Below are 15283 nucleotides of genomic sequence, written 5' to 3' on the forward strand. Positions count from 1 at the left end.
CGACCATGGTCATCAGCAGTCTGGGACGCTAGCAATAGGTCGGAGGGAATGACAAGCAACAAGTGCTCTCTGCACCCCACTGCACAAGCTGCCACACCCGCTGCACAAGCTGGTGGCTCCTCTCTGCACCTGGTGGGCAGCCAGTAGACCAGTAGATTAGGTAAAGGCTCTGGATGTTGTATACCTAGACTTCAGTAAAGCCTTTGACACCGTATCCCACAGCATTCTCCTGGAGAAGCTGGCAGCTCACGGCCTGGATGGGTATACTCTTAGATGGATAAAGAACTGGCTGGACGACCGACCCCAAAGAGTTGTGGTGAACGGAGCCAAACCCATTTGGCGGCCGGTCACGAGTGGTGTTCCCCAGGGCTCAGTATTGGGGCCAGTTCTGTTTAATCTCTTGATCAATGATCGGAATGAAGGGATTGAATCCACCCTTAGTAAGTTTGCAGATGACACCAAATTGGGTGGGAGTGTTGATCTGCTGGAGGGTAGGAAGACCATACAGAGGGAACTGGACTGGCTGGATTGTTGGGCTGAGGTCAATTGTCTGAGGTTTAACAAGGCCAAGTGCTGGGTCCTGCACTTGGGTCACAACAACCCCAGGCAGCGCTACAGGTCCGGGGAAGAGTGGCTGGGAAGCTGCCTGGCAGAGAGGGATCTAGGGGTGTTGATTGACAGTTGGCTGAATATGAGCCAGCAGTGTGTCCAGGTGGCCAAAAAGACCAACGGCATCTTGGCGTGTATCAGGAATAGTGTGGCCAGCAGGACTAGAGAAGTGATTGTGCCACTGTACTGGGCACTGGTGAGGTCCCACCTTGAATTTTGTGTTCAGTTTTGGGCCCCTCATCATAAGAAGAACATTGAGGTACTAGAGAGAGTGCAGAGGAGGGCGACGAAGCTGGTGAGGGGCCTGGAGCACAAGTCTTATGAGGAGCAGTTGAGGAAACTGGAGCTGTTTAGCCTGGAGAAAAGGAGGCTGAGGGGAGACCTTATTCCTGTCTACAGCTACCTGAAAGGAGACTGTAACATGGAGAGTGTTGGTCTCTTCTCCCAAGTAGCAAGTGATAGGACAAGAGGAAATGGCCTCAAGTTGCACCAGGAGAGGTTTAGACTGGATATTAGGAAAAAATTCTTCATAGAAAGGGTTGTCAGGCATTGGAACAGGCTGCCCAGGAAAGTGGTGGAGTCACCAACCCTGGAGGTGTTTAAAAGGTGTTTAGATTAGGTTCTTAGGGACATGGTTTAGTGCTAGAGTTAGGTTAGTTTATGGTTGGACTTGATGATCCTGAGGGTCTCTTCCAACTGAAATGATGCCATGATTCTATGAAGAGTGGTCCGACAATAACATCAGCCAGCTCCCTCAGCACTCGTAGGTGCAACACATCAAGCCCCATGGTCCATCTGTATAAGTGCTCTTATACATGGTCCTCCTCCATGGAGGGTAAATCTTCCTTGCTCCAGACTTTCCCTCTGGTCTCAGGGGCATCGAGTGCCTCAACCTTATGCATATAATTTGTCACCAATTCCCCCGCCCTATTCAGTAGCAGGCAACATTTTCCCCAGTCTTCCTTTTGCTGTTTTTGAACTCGTAGAATCCTTTCTTGTTGCTAATGCATCTATTGATCAGCATTACATTTTGTAGTGGACCTGTCTGGGATAGAGTTAACTTTCCTCAAAGCTGCCCATATGGTGCTATGCTTTGCATTTGTGGCTAGAACAGTGTTAATGATAGACCAGTGTTTTGGCTATTGCTGGGTCAGTCGAGATGGGGTTAATTTTTACACTGCCAGGACATCTGGGTATTAGATACCATATAAGGTCATGCTCAGTTATAAAGGCAAGGAGTCAGAGAGGTGGTCTCTCTTATGCTGGCGGAGCTGGGCTGGCCAGGTTGGGTCGATTCCCTCTCGACTACGACCACACAGTTTGGTGCTTTTGTATTGCGGCTTGGGGCCGGGGGGGAGGGCGGTTTCAACGCGAGCTGTGGCTGGGACGACGGGGCGTGAGCTGTGATCGGGATCCTACTTGTCCCTTCGAGGGAGAGGGTCTGCCGTAGCAGGGCTGCCACGTGTGGATCGGGTTGTGCTGTGTGCCCATAGCTTTTTTAGATTCTTTCATTATTGTTGCTATTAATGCTTGTTTGGTTTGTTTGTTTTTTGTTTTTTGGGTTTTTTTTTGTTTTGTTTTTTGTTTTTTTTTGTGTTGTTTTGTTGGTTTTGGGTTCGTTTGTTGTGGTTTTTTTTTTTTCCTCCACTGTTCCGTTAAAGTCTTTACCCCAATCCATAAGTTTTGCCTTTTTTTTCTGATTCTCCTCCCCATCCCACTGGGGGCAGGGGAGGGGTGAGTGAGCGGCACGTGGTTTTAGCTGCCGGGTGGGGGAGGGGGGGGGCTGGGGCTAAACTACGATAGTCCTTTTTGGTGAACCAGGTAGGAGAAACAAAGGGTTGGGACAATGACAGAGCTGACCAGAGTGTGTTCAAGTTTACTATATTAGGTAAGTGGTCACGAGGTTTCTTTCTTTGTCCATGCGGCTGTTTCATCTGAATTCCTACATGCCCTATGTGTTGCCTGCAGTGCTGTTTGTTACATCTGGGAAAAGGATTAGGTTTATCATGTTGCTGTCCTGTGTAATATCAACCTCTGATATTGTGATTTCATTTCTTACACGCCTTTATTGGTAGTTTTGTAAGATCTTGTTGATATTTCCATACCTCGGGCGCCATCTCTCGGAACTGATTAGCAATTGCACCCGGTCTATGGAGAAGACGGAGGGGGGAGAATTTTACCCTGTTTCTTCACCTCTCTTTTCTCCTCCAGCTCAGGTGCAACAGTTTTTGAGGATTTTGGACACTCTGGGGATATTTAAGCTAGCATGCTCTTGTTGCTATGTCTCCTGAATGTGTGTTAGGTCATATACAGGGTTACAAAAGGATGTGTTCAGAATATCACCCATAGATTTGCCCCAAGTTTGGATGGTCATGGGGGGAATGGCATGTGGGAAAATATGGGCAGGTATCTAGAGAATTTCTCACCTCTGACGGTTTGGAATTTCACTCCTGAACAACTACTGGACCCTCATGAGGTGACAATATTTAAAAGGAAAATGTTCTGGCTGTTCCAAAGAAGCACAACTTACCACACTGTGCTGGGCCCTGGCCAGTATCTATCAAACACTGCTCAACACCATGCAGCACTCCCAGGGGGAAGAGAGGAATAACAAACCAACAGGCACTGTGGCTACTCCCACCCTCATGCCAAACATTGCAGTTGCTCAAACCCTAGTGACAGGCACTGTGGCTACCCAGACCCAGGCAGCAGATGCTGCAGCTAAATCAGAGAACCAACCCATGTCTGTATCAGTTGCCCCTATACAGAAGAAGAAATACACAAATAAATCAGTTCACTTAGTGAGGAAAGATGATGATCCAGCCCCATCGCAAGAACAAGAGGAGGAGGCAGAACCAGAGATAATCACCCAATCTCTATCCCTGGGTGAGCTGTGGGATATGCAAAAGGATTTCAGCCACCAGAATGGCAAGCACATCATTGCTTGGCTGCTCTGATGTTGGGATAATGGGGCTGGTAGCTTGGAATTAGAGGGTAGGGAGGCCAAGCAACTAGGATCCCTGTCTAGGGAAGGGGGCATTGACAAGGCGATTGGGAAAAAGACACAAACCCTCAACCTCTAGAGGCGACTTCTGTTAGGTGTGAAGGAAAGGTACCTCTTCAAGGAAGATGTTACCTGTCACCTAGGCAAGTGGACTACAATGGAGAAAGGTATCCAGTACTTGAGGGAATTAGCTGTTCTAGAGGTGATTTATAATGACCCAAATAATGAGTATTTACCCACAGATCCCGATGAAATCCAATGCACACAACCCATGTGTTAGAAGTTCCTGCAGAGTGTACCATTGTCCTATGCCAGCTCATTGGCAGTAATGTCCTGGAAAAAAGGTGAGGAACGAACGGTGGATGATGTGGCTGGCCACGTCCAGTGATATGAAGGAAGTCTCTCTTCCTCCCTGTGAGCTTGCGTCTTGGCTGTGGAGAAACTGCCAGACATGCTAGCTGAAAAATTATCCCAAGAGTTCCAGCATTTCAAAGACAAGTTCTGCTCCTTACCTGTATGGCCTAGAGTCTCAGCTACTTGGAATGAGCATTTTTCCGATCAAGAGAAAGAATATAAAGGGTATACAAAACAGGGCACCCTGTGTTTTTTCCTGCATGACCGTGGAGAAGATGTGAGGAGGTGGGATGGGAAACCTACCTCAGTCCTAGAGGCACAGGTACATGAGTTGCAAGGAAAGACAACCACAAGAGGGGATTCTGCCAGGGAACATGCTGCTCCAGTTACTAGTGGGCAGTTCCCCAGACAGAGCAGAAGAGCTGATCTTGCCTCTGACCCTCTTGAAGGGGCTTCAGATTCATTCTTGAAAAAAGGAAACAATGAATACTATGACCAGGACTAGAGGGGCCCCGCCTCCAGCCAGGTGGAGAAGAGTGATAACTGGGTTTATTGGACTGTATGGATTCAGTGGCCTGGAACATCAGACCCACAAGAGTACAAGGGTCTACTGAACACCAGGGTACTCTAATTCCATCAGACTATGATGGGGTAGAACCCATCAGCATTTCTGGAGTAACTGGGGGATCCCAGCAGTTGACTGTATTAGATGCTGAGGTGAGTTTGGAAAGGACTGGCAAAAGCATCCCATTGTGACTGGCCCAGATGCTCCGTGCATCCTTGGTATAGACTACCTTAGGAGAGGGTATTTTAAGGACCCAAAAGGGTGGGCTTTTGGCATGGCAGCCATGGAGACACAGGACATTAAACAGCTTTCTACCTTGCCCAGTCTCTCAGAGGACCCTTCTGTTGTAGGGTTGCTGAGGGTCAAAGACCAGCAGGTGCCGATTGCTACCACGATAGTGCACCAGTGGCAATATCGCACCAACCGAGACTCCCTGATTCCCATCCATAAGTTGATTAATCAACTGGAGAGCCAAGGAGTGATCCATAAGACTCACTCACCCTTCAACAGTCCCATTTGGCCAGTGCGGAAGTCCAACGGAGAGTGGAGACTAACAGTAGACTATTGTGGCCTGAATTAAGTCATGCCACCATTAAGTGCTGCCATGCTGGACATGCTAGAGCTGCAATATGAACTGGAGTCAAAGGCAGCCAAGTGGTAAGCCACAACTGACATTGCTAATGTGTTTTTCTCTATTCCTTTGGCAGCAGAGTGCAGGCCACAGCTTGCTTTCACCTAGAGGGGTGTCCAGTACACCTGGAATCAACTGCCCGAGGGGCATAAACACAACTCCACCATTTGCCATGGACTGATCCAGACTGCACTGGAGCAGGGTAAAGCTCTGGAACACCTGCAGTATACTGACATCATCCTATGGGGTGACACAGCAGAGGAAGTTTTTGAGAAAGGTGAGAGGGTAATCCAAATTCTTTTGCAAGCTGGTTTTGCTATAAAACAAAGTAAGGTCAAGGGACCTGCACAGGAGATCCAGTTTTTAGGAGTGAGATGGCAGGACAAATGTTGTCAGATCCCAATGGATATGGTCAACAAAATAGCAGCTGTGTCTGCACCAACTAATAAAAAAGAAACACAGACTTTCTTGGGGGTTGTGGGTTTTTGGAGAATGCACATTCCAAGCTACAGTCAGACTGTGAGCCCTCTTTATCAAGTCACCCAGAGGAATGATTTTGAGTGCTGCCCAGCTAGAGAATCTGCCTGTAAGAGTGCACCACATAGATGCCTATGGGCCTAAAAGTCGGTCCACTGAACAACCAGCAGGTGGACCAAGCTGCCCAAATTAATGTGGCTCAGGTAGATTTGGACTGGCAACACAAAGGTGAATTATTTATAGCTCAGAGGGCCCATGATGCCTCAGGTCATCAAGGAAGGCATGCAACATATAGATGGGCTTGTGATCGAGGGGTGGACTCGACCATGGACACTATTGCACAGGTTATTCACAAATGTGAAACGTGTGTTACAGTCAAGCAAGCCAAGCGGTTAAAGCCTGTTGTGGTATGGGGGGCAATGGCTGAAGTATAAATATGAGGAGGCCTGGCAAATTGACTATATTACACTCCCACAAAGCCAACATGGCAAGCGCCATGTGCTTACAATGGTGGAAGCAACCACTGGATGGCTGGAAACATAAACCGTGCCCCATGCCACTGCCTGGAACACTATCCTGGGCCTTGAAAAGCGAGTCCTATGGCGACATGGCACCCCAGAGAGAACTGAGTCAGACAATGGGACTCATTTCCGGAACAACCTCATAGACACTTGGACCAAAGAGCATGGCATTGAGTGGGTGTATCACATCCCATATCATGCACCAGCCTCTGGGAAAATCAAATGGACTCTTAAAGACTACACTAAGAGCAATGGGTGGTAGAACTTTTAATAACTGGGATTCAAATTTAGCAAAGGCCACCTGGTTAGTTAACACTAGGGGATCTACCAATTGAGCTGGCCTCGCCCAATCAAAGCTTCCACACACTGTAGAAGGGGATAAAGTCCCTGTGGTGCACATGAAGAATGTGTTGGGGAAAACAGTCTGGGTTACTCTTGCCTTGAGCAAAGGCAAACCCATCTGTGGGATTGCTTTTGCTCAGGGACCTGGGTGCACTTGGCAGGTAATGCTGAAGGTTGGAGGAGTCTGATGTGTACCTCAGGGGGATTTGATTCTGTGTGAGAACACTCCCGTGATGTGAATTTTATGACGGTAATTGCTGCATAATACTATACACCAGACTAACAATATTCAGTAAGTGTCTTTCAGGTTATTGAAGAATGAACTTGAACAAAACTCAAGAAAGGGCAGCAATGATGGAACCAGAGCTGGCTCCAATAACTGGTATCCAGCCATCTCCTTGAGGTCGATGCCTTTGACATGCAAACTGTGACCATGAACTATGCTTTCCAGATGCAGCATGCAGTAATACAACACTCCAACATGACACTCCATCTTTCCTGCCTATCCTGATAGAGTCCAAAATCATGGACTCGATGAACATTTCAAAGGAATGAGATAATGTCATGAACTAAGGGAGAAAATATCTGTGTGTGTATGTATATATATATATGTGTGTATTTATATGTATTTAAGGTGGTAGTAATTAGTTGAAGCACGTGTGACCTGAGCATGACATAAATGGTATAGAATAAAGGGTGGAATGTGCTGGGTCAGTCGAGATGGGGTTAATTTCTACACTGCCAAGACATCAGGGTATTAGATACCATATAAGGTGATGCTCAGTTATAAAGGCAAGGAACTGGGGGGGGTGATCTCCCTCTTGCTGGCTTGGGCCAGATTGGGTCAATTCCCTCTTGACCAGTGGTTTGGTGCTTTTGTATTTTGGGTGAGTCACGGCTTGGGGACAGGGAGGCAGTTTCAGCACGAGCTGTGGCTGGCGCAACAGGAGAGTTTCAGTGTGAGCTGTGGTCAGGATCCCATTTGTCCCTTTAGAGGGGGGGGTCTGCCGTGGCTGCCACATGGTGGGACTGCCGCATGGATCGGGTTCTGCTGTGTGTTCATAGCTTTTTTAGGTTCTTTCATTGGTTTTGTTACTGCTTGGATTTCATGTGTGTGTGGTTCTTTTTTTTTTTTTTTTGTGGGTTGTTTTGTTGTTTTTTTTTTCCCCTTTCCTCTGTTCTGTTAAATTGTTTTTATCCGAACCCAGGAGTTTTGCCTTTGTTTTCTGATTCTCCTCCCCATCCCACTGGGGGTGGGAGGGGTGAGCAAGCAGTACATGGTTTTAGCTGCTGGCTAGGGTTCTGGGGCTAAACTATGACACTGAGCAGTATTCACATAGCATCAAAGCTTTCCAACTCCCCAGCCTCCCTTACCAGGCAGGGCCAGTAGGCTGGTGGTGAGCAAGAGGTTGGGAGGGGCCATAGCCATTACAGCTGACCCCAAATGACCAAAGGGATATTCCATACCATATTACATTGTGCTCAGCAAAAAAGCTCACATAAGGGGGCGGGGGGGTGTGGGGTGTGTGATATGACACTCATGATTATGGTATTTGTCTTAGCAAGCAACTGTTAAGCACGTTGAAGCTTTGCTTTCCAAGAAGTGGCTGGACATCTCCTGGATGACCAATGAGGAGTAGTGAATTAATTCCTCTTTTTGCTTTGTTTGCTCACACACCTTTTGTTTTTCTTCTTAAACTGCCATTATCTTGATCCACAAGTCTTTTCACCTTCTGTTTTCCCCCCATCCCATAGGAGAAGGTAGTGAGCAAGAAGGAGGGTGGGTGTTTGGCTGCTGCTCAGAGTCAACCCATGACATACCTGTTTCCCTGAAAATAAGACAGGGTCTTATATTAATTTTTGCTCCAAAACTTATTAATTTTTTACATGTATAGCTGCCTGGACACTATTTAAATGGATTTTTTTAATGACCTGTAACTATGGCTTATTTTTGGAGTAGGGCTTTGTGCTGTTTTGACTGAAAATTAGTTAATTTTCTTCATGCAGTTAGAAACCTTACTTTTTCATAGCTAGCACGGTTATTATTTGGACTTAGTTTGAGAACAAAGAGATAACACCCTGGGACAGAGTTAATCATAGAATCATAGAATGCTAGGGATTGGAAGGGACCTGGAAAGCTCATCCAGTGCAATCCCCCCATGGAGCAGGAACACGCAGCTGAGGTTCCACAGGAAGGTGTCCAGGCGGGTTTGAATGTCTGCAGAGAAGGAGACTCCACAGCCTCCCTGGGCAGCCTGGGCCAGTGTTCTGTTACCCTCACCATGAAGAAGTTTCTTCTCAAATTTAAGTGGAACCTCTTGTGTTCCAGCTTAAACCCATTACCCCTTGTCCTACCATTGTTTGTCACCGAGAAGAGCCTGGCTCCATCCTCCTGACACTCATCCCTGACACATTAATAAGGTCACCCCTCAGTCTCCTCCAAGCTAAAGAGACCCAGCTCCCTCAGTCTTTCCTCGTAAGGGAGATGCTCCACTCCCTTCAGCATCTTGGTTGCACTACACTGGACTCTCTCCAGGAGTTCCCTGTCCTTCTGGAACTGAGGAGCCCAGAACTGGACACAATATTCCAGGTGTGGTCTCACCAGGGCAGAGTAGAGAGGAAGGAGAACCTCTCTGACCTACTAACCACCCCCCTTCTAATACACCCCAGGATGCCATTGGCCCTCTTGGCCACAAGGGCCCAGTACTGGCTCATGGTCATCCTGCTGTCCCCAGGACCCCCAGCTCCCTTTCCCCTACACTGCTCTCTAATGGATCATTCCCCAACTTATACTGGAACCTGGGGTTGTTCCTGCCCAGATGCAATACTCTACATTTGCCCTTGTTATATTTAATTAAATTTTTCCCCACCCAGCTCTCCAGCCTGTCCAGGTCTCTGGATGGCAGCACAGCCTCTGGCGTGTCAGCCACTCCTCCCAGCTTGGTGTCATCTGCAAACTTGCTGATAGTACACTCTAGTCCCTCATCCAAGTCATTGATGAATATATTGAACAGTACTAGCCCCAGCACCGACCCTTGAGGCACTGCACTAGGTAGAGGCCTCCAACCGGACTCTGCCCCATTGACTACGACTCTCTGGCTTCTTTCCTTCAGCCAGTTCACAGTCCACCTCACTACCCAATCGTCCAGACCACACTTCCTCAGTTTAGCTATGAGAATGCTTTGGAAGACTGTGTCAAATGCTTTACTGAAGTCAAGGTAGACCACATCCACCGCCCTGCCATCATCTATCCACCTCATTATATCTTCATAAAAGACTATGAGGTTGGTCAAGCACGACTTCCCCTTGGTGAAGCCATGTTGACTGCCCCTAATGACCCTCTTATTCCTGATATGCCTTGAGATGGCACCAAGGATAAGTCGTTCCATTACTTTCCCAGGGATGGAGGTGAAGCTGACCGGTCTATAATTACCGGGTCTTCCTTCTTGCCCTTTTTGAAGACTGGGGTGACGTTAGCTTTGCTCCAGTCCTCAGGCACCTCTCCCGTCTCCCAAGACTTGGCAAAGATGATGGAGAGTGGTCCAGCAATTACTTCAGCCAGCTCCCTCAGCACCCGTGGGTGCATCCCATCTGGGCCCATGGATTTGTGGATGTTCAGATTGCCTAATTGTTCCTTAACCCAGTCCTCATCAACCAAGGCAAATTCTTGCACTGTCCCGATTTCCTCTGGGGCCTCAGGGGTACGGGGCTCCTCAGGACAGCCTCCGGCAGACTAGACAGAAACGAAGAAGGCATTCAGTAACTCTGCCTTCTCTGTATCTGTTTCTATTTTATATATATATTTACTAGTAGTGTATTAGTATTTTGTTATTTTATTAAATTGTGTTTATCTCAAACAAAGTTTCTCCCTTCTCTTTCTATTCTCTCCCCTATTTGGGGGGAGGGGGGTGAGTGAGCGGCTATTGTGGTTGTATTGCTAGCTTGGGTTAAACCACAACAGGTTTATATTTTGAGCATCCTCAAAAATCCTGAAAAATCATGCTAGGGCTTATTTTCGGGTTAGGTCTTATTTTCAGGGAAATGGGGTATTTAATCAAGTATAATTGAGAGGTAGACACTGACCACACGAACCCCAGAAAGACGCCTATTTGTTATTTCTGGAAGAAAGCAACAGTTTTGTTTTGGGGGCTATGTTAAAAGTTTATACTGCCAAAAGGATTTAAAAAAAAAGAATAAAGTCTCAATTGACTGGAAAGAGATGAAGCATAAATAAAATAGAGAGTGTGAGAGAGAGTACTGAGGAGTGGGAGAGATGATAGCATGATGATAGAAATGAGTTGAGAGAGAAAGCTGATTATGAAGTTCAAGACAGTCAAGACCAGGAGATGAGTGAAGGCCAAAAAAGCCAAGAGATGTGATACCCAAGAGAGAACCAAGAGGAGATAGACAAGAGAAAGGAAACAGAAGAGGGAGAGACAAGAGATGGGGGAGATAAAGAAGACAGATGATGGACAAGAGACAGATGAGGTGGATGATTGAGACGAGAGACAGAGGAGGCAGATGATAGAGATGGGGCAGATGAGAGAAAGAAGACAGATGAGATACAGACTAGAGGTAGCCAAGGCGAGATGAGAAAGACCAGATGTGGATGGAGAGATGGGATAAAAGGGGTACACTGGGAGTAGAGGGGAGGGGGGGCATGAGAGCAACGAGATGAGACACACAAGAGATGAGAAAGGTGAGATGAGAGAGACAGAAGAGGAGAGATAGACATGAGACTATGAGATGAAACGAGCATGAAATGAGACAAGATAGGTCAGACAATACAAGAGTAGAGGGGTGAGCAATGAGAGAGAGATGAGAGTTGCAGAGGACAGGAAAGACAAGAGAGACAAGAGGAATGAGACATGAGATGAGATGACAGAGGAAGACAAAAGGGTGGCAAGAGGGAGGCAGTAGAGAGATGGGGGGGGGAGAGAGAGAGAGAGAGACAGATGGGTGGCGAGACAAGTGGCAATAGACAAGAGAGATGAGACATGAGACAAAATGAGATGCGAGAGGAAATGAGAGGTGAGAGACAAGAGACAATAGGAGTAGAGAGGAGAGACAAGGATGGAGAGGCAGGATGAAAGAGACAACAGAGGCCAGATGAGACAAGAGTAGAGGGGCCAAGAGGGGAGTAGGATGATAGAGATGAGTCTTGCAAGGGACATGAAAGATGAGAGAGATGGGAGAGAGGAGAAAGACAAGAGGGATAAGATGAGATGAGGGATAAGACGAGTCGAGAGGAGGGACAAGAAGAGAATTGAGATGAGATGACACGAGATGAGACAAAGCAAGACAAGAGGAGAGACAAGAGACTAGAGAGGAGATGAGATGGGATAAAAGGCAAGATGAGATGAGACGACGAGAGACAAGATGAGAGAGTAGAGAAGACACATGAGATGATAGGAGAGGGGAGACTAGGCAACAGACAATGAGAGATGATGAGATGAGATGAGATGAGATGAGATGAGATGAGATGAGATGAGATGAGATGAGATGAGATGAGATGAGATGAGATGAGAGACAAGATACAACAGATGAGACAAGGGATGGGATGAGGGATGAGACAAGACAATATAAAGAGATGAGAGGGTGATGAGGGAGGGGCGAGAGGGATAAGACAGAGACAAGACAGAAGAGACAAGAGAGGGAAGATGTGTGATGAGATGAGAGGAAAAATTAGATAAGACAAGAGACAAAGTGAGAAGCAACACGGAGACAAGAGGAGGCAGCAGACACGAAAGAAGAGACAGGATGATTTGAGATGAGAGACAAGATTAAAGATGAGAGACAGGAGATGAGACAGTAGAGACAGGATAGAAGAGACGAGAGGCTAGGCAAGGGGGAGCGACAGGGATACAGGATGAGAGAGACATAAGAGAGCTGAAAAGAGGGATGAGATGAGAGACAAGAGGAGGGACAAGAGATGAGAAGAAAGTTGAGATGAGACAAAGTGAGGAGAGAAAAAAAGACGAGGAAATGAGGTGAGAGGAAAGACATGAGGAAAGACAAAATGAGAGGCAAGACAAGAGATGAGAGGCAACAGGGAGACAAGAAATGAGAGAGGAGATGACAGGAGATGAGAGAGACGAATGATAAAAGATGAGATGAGATGAGATGAGATGAGATGAGATGAGATGAGATGAGATGAGATGAGATGAGATGAGATAGATGGAACAGAAAAGAGACAATAGATGAGAGAGACAAGGGATGAGCCAAGGGAAGAGATGAGAGAGATGGGAAAGAAGAGAGACAACAGATGAGAGAAGATGAGTGAGATGAGACAAAGGGAGACACAAGAGAGAGAAGAGAGGGGGGGAGATGGGAGATAAAAGAGATAGAGAGGAGAGGGACAAGAGAGGGAGAAGGAGAGGAGAGTGATTGGTACAAGAGAAGCAAGATGGGAGATTAAAGAGAGGGGAGAGATGAGAAATGAGATGAGGGAGACAAGCCAACCTAGACAAGACAAGAGGGGGTAAGATGAGAGGAGACGAGACAAGAGGAGGGGGGTGGGGGAGGAGAGAGAGGGGAGAAATGAGAAATGAGATGAGGGAGACAAGCCAACCTAGACAAGACAAGAGGGGGTAAGATGAGAGGAGACGAGACAAGAGGAGGGGGGTGGGGGAGGAGAGAGAGAGGAGATGAGAAGAGAGATGAGAGAGACCCAACAAGATGAGAGATACAAGAGAGACTAGCTGAGACATGAGAGAAGGATGAGGGCCAAAAGGAGGTAGATACAAGAGAGAAATAGGGGCAAGGGAGGGGCAGAGAGGGAGAATAGAGAATAAGGAACAAGAGGGGAGTGGGACAAGATGAGGCATGGGACAAGAAAATGAAGGGAGACCAGAGGCTGACAGGTGGGGGGCAACACCATGCGACAAGAGATGAAAGAGATGAGAGCAACTGGAGAGAGTAGGGCAACAAGGGAGATGAGAGGTGAGAGATGAGGGGAGAGAGAGCCACGAGATGAGAAGCAGGAGAGGAGAGGAGAGGAGAGGAGAGGAGAGGAGAGGAGAGGAGAGGAGAGGAGAGGAGAGGAGAGGAGAGGAGAGGGGAGGGGAGGGGAGGGGAGGGGAGGGGAGGGGGGAGGGGAGGGGAGGGGAGGGGAGGGGAGGGGAGGGGAGGGGGGAGGGGAGGGGAGGGGAGGGGAGGGGAGGGGAGGGGAGGGGAAGAGAGGAGAGGAGGGGAGGGGAGGGGAGGGGAGGGGGAGAGAGAGCCACGAGATGAGAAGCAGGAGAGGAGAGGAGAGGAGAGGAGAGGAGAGGAGAGGAGAGGAGAGGAGAGGAGAGGAGAGGAGAGGAGGGGAGGGGAGGGGAGGGGAGGGGAGGGGGGAGGGGAGGGGAGGGGAGGGGAGGGGAGGGGGGAGGGGAGGGGAGGGGAGGGGAGGGGAGGGGAGGGGAGGGGGGAGGGGAGGGGAGGGGAGGGGAAGAGAGGAGAGGAGAGGAGAGGAGAGGAGAGGAGAGGAGAGGAGAGGAGAGGAGAGGAGAGGAGAGGAGAGGAGAGGAGAGACAACATGAGAGATGGGAGAGAGAAGAGGAAAAGTAGAGGCAAGTGATGAGAGATGAAGAGACTAGAGACTACAGATGAGAGATGCAATAAGAAACAAGATGAGAGACAAGCTGACAAAGACAAGAGGAAGAGAGAGGAGGAGAGTGAGACCAGATGAGAGAGGTGAAAGAGACTAGATGAGATAAGAGAGGCAAGATGAGAGACAAGAGAGACCTGAGAAGATGAGAATGAGTGAGTGTCTGTGTGGCATTAAGCTGCCTACTGGGATTAAACAACACCCCTTTTTGGTGCCTGTATTTGGTTTACATGGCAAGGTTTCGGGGGGAGGGGGATGCTGCAGGGGTGGCTTTTATGAGAAGAGATCAAGAGCTGCCCTCATGTTGGACGGAGCCAGTTTAAGCCAGCTCCAAAATGGGCCCACCACTTCCCAAGGCTGAGCCAGTCAGACAAACTGGTGGTGCTTCTGTGATAAAATGTTTAAGACATGAGGTAAGACAGGAGGGGAGAAACAAGACAAGTGATGAGAGGAAACATAAAATGAGAGAAATGAGGCATGAGACAAGAGAGGCAAGCCAACAGAGACAAGGCAAGACAAGAAGAGAGGGGAGAGAGATGAGACGAGAGGCCAGGCAAGACAAGAGTGGCCAGATGCGAGACATGACAGACAAGGTGAGAGACCAGATGAGCCAGATGGTACGAGAGTTGGGAGAGGAGGGTTGAGAGACAGAGAAGGGAGGGGACAGAAGGAGGTGCAAGAAAAGACAAAGCAAGACAAAATAAATGGGGTGAAAAGGGAAGAGTGGGAAAGATGGGAGAGGAAAATGAGAGGTGAGAGATGAGAAAGATGAGATGAAAGACTGGACTTGAGCAGGGCAAACTTTGGCCTTTTCAAACAATTCCTAGGGGAAATCCCATGGGCAAGGGTACTTGAAGGTCCCAAGATAGTTGGTTAGCATTCAGGGACTGCTTCTACCAGGCTCAAGATCAGAGCATCCCGACATGTAGGAAGTCAAGGAAGGGAGTCAGGAGACCTGCGTGGTCAAACAGGGAACTGCTGGGTAAGCTCAAGTGTAAGAGGAGAGTTTACAGATCATGGAAGGAGGGGCTGGCCACTTGGGGAGAATATAAGGCTGTTGTCAGAGGGTGTAGGGTGGCAACTAGAAAAGCTAAGGCCTCCTTAGAATTAAACCTGGCGAGAGGAGTCAAGGACAACAGAAAGAGCTTTTTCAAATACATGGCAGATAAAACTGACACCAGAGACAATG

General features: G+C 48.1%; 1 protein-coding gene and 1 long non-coding RNA gene across 2 annotated transcripts in view; one reads left to right on the top strand and one right to left on the bottom strand.

Moving 5' to 3' along the window:
* LOC136114585 (transcription factor RFX3-like) overlaps nucleotides 1–15283 on the bottom strand; it is a 177574-nt gene that overhangs the window by 103271 nt on the left and 59020 nt on the right. The gene's annotated exons all lie outside the window — the stretch shown is intronic.
* On the top strand, nucleotides 1876–7617 carry LOC139826351 (uncharacterized). The gene is made up of 3 exons (XR_011736295.1): nucleotides 1876–1927; nucleotides 5240–5440; nucleotides 6811–7617. It is a non-coding gene; the product is annotated as an uncharacterized lncRNA (long non-coding RNA).

The sequence above is a fragment of the Patagioenas fasciata genome, chromosome W (assembly GCF_037038585.1).
Source record: "Patagioenas fasciata isolate bPatFas1 chromosome W, bPatFas1.hap1, whole genome shotgun sequence".
NCBI classification, from domain to species: Eukaryota; Metazoa; Chordata; class Aves; order Columbiformes; family Columbidae; genus Patagioenas; species Patagioenas fasciata.